Here is a 10,824-nt window from a genome sequence, read left to right as displayed (position 1 = left end):
CTCCTTTTTATGTGTTTCTCATGGACAGCCTTCATCTTCTCTTTGTATCGCCTGGAGTTGTCATATGCTTCTAGGCGAAGATTCTCTAACTCTGCTAGTTGCAGCTTTCTTTCAGCACCACATTCTTCAAAATTCATATTGCATTCCCTTACAGCCCAGAAGGCCTTGTGTTCCTCCTCTACTGGAAAGCGGCAAGCCTTTCCATATACTAAGCGAAAGGGGCTCATTCCGATAGGTGTTTTGTATGCTGTTCTATATGCCCAGAGTGCATCTTGTAGCCTTGCACTCCAGTCTTTCCTATGGGGCTTTACTATTTTCTCCAGAATGCATTTAATCTCCCTGTTAAACACTTCTGCTTGTCCATTGGTTTGAGGATGATAAGTTGTTGCTATTTTATGAACAATCTCGTGCTTCTTCAGTAATCCTGTTAGTCTCCTGTTACAAAAGTGAGTGCCTTGATTGCTCACGATTGCTCGTGGTGATCTAAAGCGACATATAATATGATTTCTAACAAAGGAAACAACAGTGTTAGCATCATCAGTATGGGTAGGAATTGCTTCCACCCATTCAGAAACGTAATCTACAGCTAACAGTATATAAAGGTGACCATTAGAGTTTGGAAATGGACCCATGAAGTCAATGCCCCAAACATCAAAAATTTCACAGAAAAGCATAATTTGTTGAGGCATCTCATCCCTCTTGGATATATTACCAAATCTTTGGCATAGGGAACAAGATTTACAAAATTCAGCAGCATCTTTAAAAAGAGTAGGCCACCAGAATCCATAGTCTAAGACTTTTCTAGCTGTTCTTTGAGGGCCAAAATGTCCTCCACTCTCAGAAGAGTGGCATGCCTCTAAAATGGACTGAATTCTGTTTGAGGTACACACCTTCTAATTACCTGGTCAGCACCACACCTCCACAACTATGGGTCATCCCATATATAATATTTAGACTCGCTTTTCAGCTTCTCCCTTTTATGTTTATTAAAACTTGGAGGGAAGGTATGGCTAACTAGATAATTAGCTACTGGTGCATACCAAGAAACTACTTCGGTTACTGCTTGCAAACTATCAAATGGAAAAGTATCATTGATAGGAGTCGAGTCATCCTTAATGTGCTCAAGGCGACTCAAGTGGTCTGCCACTAAATTCTGGTTACCACTCCTATCCTTAATTTCTAAATCAAATTCTTGTAGCAACAGTATCCATTGTATTAGCCTTGGTTTGGACTCTTTTTTAGCTAATAAATATTTTAGAGCTGCATGGTCTGAGTACACTACTACTTTAGTACCAAGTAAATAGGCTCAGAATTTATCCAGAGCGAAAACAATAGCAAGAAGCTCTTTTTCAGTAGTAGTGTAATTGGATTGAGCAGCATCTAAGGTTTTAGATGCATAAGCAATGACAAAAGGATCCATACCTTCGTGCTGAGCCAGTGCGGCTCCTACTGCATGGTTGGAGGCATCACACATAATTTCAAATTGCTGGCTCCAGTCTGGTCCTTAATGAATCTCCTGTAAAAACCAGCAAGGCCAAGGAACGAACGGATTTCCCTCACAGAGGAGGGGTAAGGTAAACTAGAAATGACATCTACCTTTGCTGGATCTACTGAAATACCAATTTTAGAGACAAGATGTCCTAGAACAATCCCTTGTATTACCACAAAGTGACATTTTTCAAAATTCAATACAAGGTTTGAACTAACACATCTGTCCAATACTTTAGCTAAACTATCCAAGCAAAGGTCAAATGAATCACCATATATGCTAAAATCATCCATAAATACTTCCATACAGTTCTTAATAAGATATAAAAAGATACTCATCATGCATCTTTGGAAAGTAGCCGGTGCATTACATAAGCCAAAAGGCATTCTTTTATAAGCATACATTCCAAAGCGACATGTAAAAGTGGTCTTCTCCTGATCCTCAGGAGCTATATGGATTTGAAAGTAGCCTGTATAACCATCTAGAAAGCAATAATGGGATTTACCTGACAGGCGATCGAGCATTTGATCAATAAATGGCAAGGGATAATGATCCTTGCGAGTAGCTTGGTTGAGACACCTATAGTCAATGCAAACCCTCCATGAATTCTGCACTCTATTTGTCAGGAGTTCTCCATGTTCATTCTTTATTGTTGTGACTCCAGACTTCTTGGGCACCACTTGTACTGGACTGACCTATTCACTGTCTGAGATGGGGTAAATGATATCTGCTTCAAGTAGTCTGGTTACTTCTTTCTTGACAACTTCTAAGATGGTTGGATTCAATCTTCTTTGGGGTTGACGGACGAGTTTTGATTCCTCTTCTAAATATATTCTATGCTCACAAACTTGAGGACTGATGCCTACTATATCCGCCAAGCTCCATCCAATTGCTCTCTTATGCTTTTTCAGCATACTAAGTAGTTGTTCTTCCTGTTGAGAAGTGAGTTCCCTTGCAATAATGAATGGAAACTTCTGATTATCCTCAAGGTAAACATACTTGAGGTGTGGAGGAAGGGGCTTCAATTCTAGTTTCTGCTCTTGGCTAGGTTCTGGATCATCCGGGGCTGGTGGTAATGGTAAAGTGTCTTCATTATGTTCAGAGGGTGTCCCCACACTTGGACCTTGCTCCATGTGCTTCTCTTCTAATTCTTCTTGGTGAACTTCAGCTATAGTTTCATCAATAATATCGCACTGAAAGATAGAATGATCTTCCGGAGGGTGCTTCATAGCTTCATTTAAACTGAAACTCACTATTCTACCATCTATCTCAAAGGAGTAAGTTCCTGAGAATGCATCCAGCTTGAACTTTGAGGTTTTCAGGAATGGTCTTCCAAGCAGGATTGATGATGGTCTTCCTGAGTCATTAAGGGGCATTTCCAGGATATAGAAGTCAATGGGAAAGGTGAGCCCCTTAATGCTCACTAATACATCTTCAGCAATTCCAACTACTGTAATAATGCTTTTATCTGCTAACACAAAACGAGCTGCCGACCTTTTTAAGGGAGGGAGCCTTAAAGTATCATATATAGACAATGGCATTATACTAACACATGCTCCTAAGTCATACATGCAATCAGAAAATATTACACCTCCAATGGTACAGTTTACCATACATGGACCTGGATCACTACATTTTTCAGGTATACTTCCTATTAAAGCAGATATAGAACTACCTAAAGGAATAGTTTCTAATTCATTAATTTTATCTTTATGAATGCATAAATTCTTTAAAAACTTTGCATATTTAGGCACTTGCTGAATAACATCAAAAAGGGAAACAGTTACCTCAACCTTTTTGAAAATTTCTACCATTTTGGGATCAAGTTCCGTTTGCTTTCTGGGCTTTCTTGCAAGGTGTGGGAATGAGATAGGGATGGTACTACTTGCGGCTTCTGTATCCTTTGGTGCTCCATTCCTTGGCTGATCTAATTCTTCTTCAACCTTGTCTTGTACTTCATCTTCCTCTTCAGCATCTTCCATATCAGCATCTTCTACTTCCACTGAGTCTTCAATTGGGGCGTGTTCTACTGGGCTTGGCTCCTCCTGATTCCTCTCTAGCAGTGTGGTTCTGGACCTCAAAGTGATGGCATTGATGCCACCCTTGGGATTAGGTAAGGGTTGAGAAGGAATTCCATTGAAGCTTGAAGGTTGGTTGGTGGAAGCAGGTAGTGATTCTATCTGGACGGTGAGAGCTTGTAAAGTGGCATTCAGACCATTTAAAGTAGAGTTCAGTGTAGTCTGCATGTCTTGTTATCCTTGTGCAAGAGAACGAAGCATCTCATCATTTGATGAGGAAGTGGGATAAGTGATCTGTGGGACTTATTGTTGGTTATGCTGGGGTCCTTGTGACTATCTTAGGTGAGGAGCTCTGTAAGGTTGGTTCTGATTCTGCTGTCTATTGTTATTATTCCACCTCTGGTTTCCATTGTTGTCTCTGCCTCCTCTGTTATAGTTGTCTCTCCAGCAATGGTTGGAATTATCTCTCCAACCTTGGTTGGAGTTGTCCTGCTATCCTTGGTTATAGTTTCCTCCTTGGTTGTAGTTACCGCCTTGTTGATTGTATCCTTGATTCGGACGGTCATAAAAGTTATGAGTAGTTGCCAGAGTGTTATCTTCTTGTTGGAGCTACGGGCATTCATCAATATAATTACTATAGTCAGCACAGATTCTGCATACTTTTTTGTGGAACTAGCTATTGGCTTTGTTGTGGTGTGGCAGGCTGAGCTTGTTGTTGTTGGTTCAACTGCATTTGCTTCAGTAGGTTAGTAATTTCACATATACTCTATGTAAGAGAAGAAGTTTCAGTGCTGGAGGAGACCTCTGCAACATCTTTCGAATGGCTATTCCTATGCCTGTAATTTCTGGTGGATTTTACAAAGTCGTTGATCAGTTGCCATGCTTCATCTGCGGTCTTGTACTTTTTCAGAAAACCATTACTAGCACCATCTAGTGTGGTTCTATCCCGAGGCTTCATGCCTTGAGTGAAATAACTTATTAACACTAGCCTGTCAATCATATGATGGGGGCATGCGTCCAGAAGGTTCTTAAAACGCTCCCAGTACTCATAGAGAGTTTCTGATTCTCCTTGAACAATGCATGAGATCTCTTTCCTTAGTCTGTCAGTAACTTCAGCTGGAAAGTATTTTTCCAGAAATTTTCTCTTGAGTGTATCCCAGTTGGTAACAGTTGCTTCAGGTTGGGAGTAGTACCACTACCTTGCCTTTCTCTCAAGAGAAAATGGGAAGGCAGTTAATAGAATAGAAGTTTCATTCGCACCATGACGCCTAACAGTAGAACAGGCTGTTTGGAAATCCCTTAGGTGCTTAATAGGCTCTTGAGCAGGTAAGCCATGAAACTTGGGCATCAAGTTGATTAATGCAGTTTTCAGCTTAAAATCTGCAGCCAGAGTTGGATGATGCACTTGATACGACTGCAGTGTAAAATCTGGGGCTCTAGCTTCCTGGAGAGTAATCCTCCTAGGTTCTGCCATGTTATCTACACGTGAATCAACTGAATCAGTAGTAAAGGAGCTTGTTTCATTCTCAGATGGCGGTTTAGATTTGCCCTCAGATCAGACTGGTGAATCGATAACAATCACTTCACCACCCTTAGAGGCTAACCTGCGTCGAGCTCGCCTAATACGTGAAATAGTTCTTTAAATTTCAGGATCAAACGCGGCTAAGCTCAGATCAAGCAATGAACGCATCATTCAATGAAAGAAACATATAGCTCATGATAATAAAATAAAAATAAAATATGCAAATAAGGATAAAAATATGTACACTAATTAATAATTTAGCACACAGTTGCAAATCCCGAGCAACGGCGCCAAAAACTGGTGCGTGGCAGAAGTTAGGCCAGTTAAGAGATTATAATATCATAGAACAGCGTTGCAAGTATAGCTCTTAACCAGCTAAAATCCGCCTCACCAATTTAAAAAGAGTGTCACAAAAATTTTAGAATAGAAAAAATACTAGGAGTATGAAACCCAAGTCGTCTCCCAACGAGTTACGAGAAAGTATGCTATTTTATTAATTAGGAATTTTTCGAGAGTTTTGAGAGTTGAATAATGGGAAATTAAATAATTGTAAATTTAAGCAATAAAAATAAACTAAGAATAATTATTGATATTCTGAATAAAAAGGCCTTGACTGGGGGAATGATTAATTGGAAGTTCTATCCTTGTTGGGATCTCTTAAGTGTAGTATTAAAAAGGTTGTTGTTTTCACTTAGTTAACCCTTACTAAATAAAGGAAAGTCAAGCGATTGAGCTAACCCTTATTCGCAAATCCTAGTCCTCTCCCTTGGGAAGGTCTAGCATTAGTAAATACAGAACTAGCCAACAACTTCCAGTTTAAACAGCACTTAAGCCTTCCAACTCAAGTGTCTCCTTTTAATCAACCCCCATGTCAAGTATGGAATCTACTCCATTGACATGAATATAACGCTCATAAAAATATAAGAAGACATGATGAATTAAATAAAAATAGGGATTTAAATTGATTAAAAATAAAAGTAATCCTTTGCACTAACAATTCATAAAAATAATCCAATTACTGCTTTAAACAAGAATTAAGAATATGAAATAAATAAAAGAGTAAGTAAGGAAACAAACTAGAATAATGTCTTGAACGGAGGTAATGACTTCTTCAATATCCAAAAGCAAAAGCAACAAACTACGCATGTAAAGAGAATCTAGAGGGGAAGTAATCCTCTCTAAATTCATATCTAAAAACCTAAAACTATCCTAATGAGAATATGTGAAGTCGTCTAAAGCTGTGTATCTAATCTTTGTTTGTGTGTGTGTCGAGTCTCTGCATGTTCCCTGGCTTTATTCCGTGTTTCTGGGCCGAAAACTGGGTCAAAACACGGCCCGAAATTGCCCCCAGCGTTTTCTGTTAAGATTGCAGATCGCGCAGGTCACGCGTACGCGTCGTCCACGCGTTCGCGTCATTCAGCGATTTTTCTTGTCACGCGAGCACGTCGTCCACGCGTTCGCGTTATTCGTGCAGACTCCAATCCACGCGTACGCATCACTGCATTTTTCTCTATTCCACGCGGTCGCGTGAGCCACGCGTGCGCGTCGATGTTCGCTGGTCATCACCTTAGTTTCTTATGTTCCTTCCATTTTTGCAAGCTTCCTCTCCATTCTCTAAGCCATTCCTGCTCTATGAAGCCTGAAACACTTAACACACGGATCACGGCATCGAGTGCCATAAAGGAAAATTAAAATATACTAATTAAAGATCTTTAGGAAGCAAGTTTTTAATCATAAACCAATACTAGGAAGGGAGTATAAAATCATGCAAATCATATGAATAAGTAGGTAAAGGCTTGATGAAACCACTCAATTAAACACAAGATAAACCATAAAATAGTGGTTTATCAATGGACCTCAAATTCAAGATAACCTCATCAAGAGGGGGGCGCATGAGCTCCTCCCAGAATTTCCTCAATTTAACTATTGGGCCCGCTTAGAAGCATCTGTCACCAAGCTACAAGAAGCTGTGAATCAACTCAAAGAAGAGCAGCAGAATCAAAACAGCATGCTCTGTAAAATGCTCATAGAATAAGAGAAACAAGGTCGTGAAATACAGGAGCTAAAGCGTCAAAAGCTGTCCCTTGAAGAGTTGGACGTCCCACAGATTGAAGGAGCACCTACCCCTCAAAATCAAGGTTGTTGAGTCCTAACTCTGTGATAACTTTTATTATTAGAACCCTATTTTAAGAGTTACATAAGCATTAGTATTAGAGTCATTTATTTTTATGTCTTTAATTTCCTTTCTTTTATTATTATTTGTCTGCTTTTATGTTTATTTTATCTCTTTTTTTATTCCATAAAGTTTAGAGTCTATGTCTTAAAGCTATGAATGATTCCATGAATCCGTCACCTTTCTTAAATGAAAAATGTTTTTATTTGCAAAAGAACAAGAAGTGCATAGTTTTGAAATTTATCTTGAAATTAGTCCAATTATTTTGATGTGGTGGCAATACTTTTTGTTTTCTAGATGAATGCTTGAACAGTGCATATTTTTTATAGTGAGGTTTATGAATGTTAAAATTGTTGGTTCTTGAAAGAACAATGAAAAAAAGAGAAATGTTATTGATAATCTGAAAAATCATAAAATTGACTCTTGAAGCAAGAAAAAGCAAGCAAAAAAAGCCAGTAACCCTTTAAACTAAAAGGCAAGGGTAAAGAGGATCTAAGACTTTGAGCATTAATGGATAGGAGGCTACAAAGGAATAAAATTCTGGCCTAAGCGGCTAAATCAAGCTCTCTCTAACCATGTGCTTGTGGCATGAAGGTCCAAGTGAAAAGCTTGAGACTGAATGGTTAAAGTCGTGGTCCAAAGCAAAAGAGTGTGCTTAAGAGCTCTGGGCACCTCTAACTGGGGACTCTAGCAAAGCTGAGTCACAATCTGAAGAGGTTCACCCAGTCATGTGTCTGTGGCATTTATGTATCCGGTGGTAATACTGGAAAACAAAATACTTAGGGTCACTGCCAAGACTCATAAAGTAGGTGTATTCAAGAATCAACATACTGAACTAGAAGAATCAATAACACTATCTGAATTCTGAGTTTTTATGGATGCCAATCATTCTGAACTTCAAAGGATAAAGTGAGATGCCAAAACTATTCAGAAGCAAAAAGGCTACTAGTCCCGCTCATCTAATTGGAACTAAGCTTCATTGATATTTTTGAATTTATTGTATATTCTCTTCTTTTTATCCTATTTTGTTTTTAGTTGCTTGGGGACAAGCAACAATTTAAGTTTTGGTGTTGTGATGAGCGGATAATTTATATCCTTTTTGGCAGTGTTTTTACATAGTTTTTAGTATGATTTAGTTACTTTTTATTATATTTTTATTAGTTTTTATTCAAAAATCACATTTCTGGACTTTACTATGAGTTTGTGTATTTTTCTGTGATTTCAGGTATTTTTTGGTTGAAATTGAGGGACCTGAGCAAAAATCTTATTCAGAGGTTGAAAAAGGACTGCAGATGCTGTTGGATTCTAACCCTCTTGCACTCGAAGTGGATTTTCTGGAGCTACAGAATCCCAATTGGCGTTAAAATCTAGCCAAAAAATTTCTGGCATAAAACCCCAAAACTGGCATAATTCTTGGCGTTAGACGCCTATTTTGGCACCCAGGGTGGCGTTTAACTCCAGCTTTAGGCATATGCACGTGAAAGCTTGAAAGCTCAGCCCAAACAGTCACCAAGTGGGTCCCGGAAGTGGATTTCTGCACTATCTACACTTAATTACTCATTTTTTGTAAACCTAAGTTACTAGCCTAGTATAAAAACTACTTTTAGAGATTCAGTTTACACCATATGACATTTTTTACATTTCACATTGTATCTTCTATGGCATGAGTCTCTAAACCCCATAGGTGGGGGTGAGGAGCTCTGTTGTGTTTCAATGGACTAATGCAATTACTACTGTTTTCTATTAAATCACGCTTGATTCTGTTCTAAGATACTCACTCGTACTTCAATATGGAGAATGTGATGATCCGTGACACTCATCATCATCCTCAACTTATGAACGCGTGCCTGAAAATCACTCCCGTTCTATCTGAGCTCAATGTAGTCATTGGGTGACAGTTTGAGTGTGTATCTCTTGGGTCTCTAATCCACGGACCGAGTCCGTGCGATTAGAACCTTCGTGGTAGAGGCTAGAACCAATTGGCAGCATTCTTGGGATCCGAAAAGTCTAAACCTTATCTGTGGTATTCTGAGTAGGATCCGGGAAAGGATGACTGTGACGAGCTTCAAACTCACGAATGTTGGGCACAAAGACAGTGTGCAAAAGGATAGAGAGATCCTATTCTGACACTAGTGAGAACCGACAGATGATTAGCTGTGTGGTAGCTGTACTTGGTATTTTTCATCCGAGACGAGAAATTTGACAGTTGATTAGCCGTGCAAAGATCGTACCTGGTATTTTTCATCCGAGAGGATCATACAGCTTGCCATTGAAGGAAGCCATGCGTGTTTGGAGAATAATACAGTAGGAAAGCAGAGATTCAGACGACAGAGCATCTCCGAAACCTTAACCTGTTCCTCATTACTGAATCACAAGTATCATTTATTTCATGTTATTTACTTTTCATAAAGAAAATCAATTATATCATTTGAATCTCCTGACTAAGAATTACAAGATAACCATAGCTTGCTTCAAGCTGACAATCTCCGTGGGATCGACCCTTACTCACATAAAGTATTACTTGGATGACCCAGTGCACTTGCTGGTTAGTTGTGCGGTGTTGTGAAAAGTGTAATCACAATTTCGTGCACCAAAGGCACATAAGGAAAGCAAGATAAAATTGCAAGAAAAGTAAATCTACAACTACTAATTACAAAGAATTAACAACAAGCAATTCAACAATAAAGGAAATCAAACATAAATTGCATTAAAAGAGAATTAGAAAGAGGAAAGGTAGAAGAACAAGAAATTGTAAAGGAAAAGTAGATGAAAGCAAGAATTAAACCTAGATCTAAGAAATCCTAATCTACATCTAACTTAATTCTAGAGAGAAGAGAGAGCTTCTCTCTCTAGAAACTAACTAAAGCATTCCCTCCAAAATTCAATTATGACTCCCTCCCCCTTTGACTCCTCTTGATTTCTGCATATAATAGGCTCAGAAATGAGTTGGATTTGGGCCTGGGAAGCCCAAAAATCGCCCCCAGCGTTTTCACTTTAATGAAGTCACGTGCGAGCATCAACACGTATGTGTCGCTTGGCAATTTGCGTTCGACGCATACGCGTTATGTACGCGTACATGTCACCATGCGACTTCACATTCCATGCGTGCGCGTCTACTACACATGCATGTCAATGAATGCATCCCAAATCCTTGATTTCCCATAATTTCTCCACTTTGTATGCTTTTCTCTTCATACCTTTGATCCATTCCTAGCCTTTTCAACCTGAAATCACTAACACACATATCAAGGCATCTAGTGGAATCAAAGGTGAATTAAAATTAACTAATTAAGGGCCTAAAAAGCATGTTTTCACTCTTAAGAGCAAATTAAGGAGAATATACAAAACCATGTTATTTTGGTGAATAAATGTGGGAAAGGGTGATAAAACCCCCTAAATTCAGCATAGAATGCACCACCAAATAGTGGTGCATCATATATCCCAGCAAATAGCCCAATCACTAGGCAAGTGATGGAAAGCTCCAGAATACCAGATGATCATCCCAAAAGGAAGAAACTTGAGCCTCTTCAAACACAAGAGATCCTTCCAATTGAATACTGGACCCAATTAGAAGCATCTGTTGCACAATTGCAAACCACCTTGGATCAATTAAGAGAGGAGC

At 39.0% G+C, this 10,824-nt stretch overlaps 1 non-coding gene across 1 annotated transcript; it reads left to right on the top strand.

The window, feature by feature from the left end:
- Nucleotides 1-4,501: 4,501 nt before the first annotated feature.
- Nucleotides 4,502-4,609, top strand: LOC148567387 (small nucleolar RNA R71). The gene has a single exon (XR_015881931.1). It is a non-coding gene; the product is annotated as a small nucleolar RNA R71 (small nucleolar RNA).
- The last annotated feature ends 6,215 nt before the right edge of the window (nt 4,610-10,824 follow it).

The sequence above is a fragment of the Arachis ipaensis genome, chromosome B4, assembly GCF_059453495.1.
Source record: "Arachis ipaensis isolate K30076 ecotype BB chromosome B4, ASM5945349v1, whole genome shotgun sequence".
In the NCBI taxonomy this organism is placed as follows: domain Eukaryota; kingdom Viridiplantae; phylum Streptophyta; class Magnoliopsida; order Fabales; family Fabaceae; genus Arachis; species Arachis ipaensis.
The sequence above is the reverse complement of the archived record's forward strand: the minus strand, read 5'-3'. Positions and strand labels throughout refer to the sequence as shown.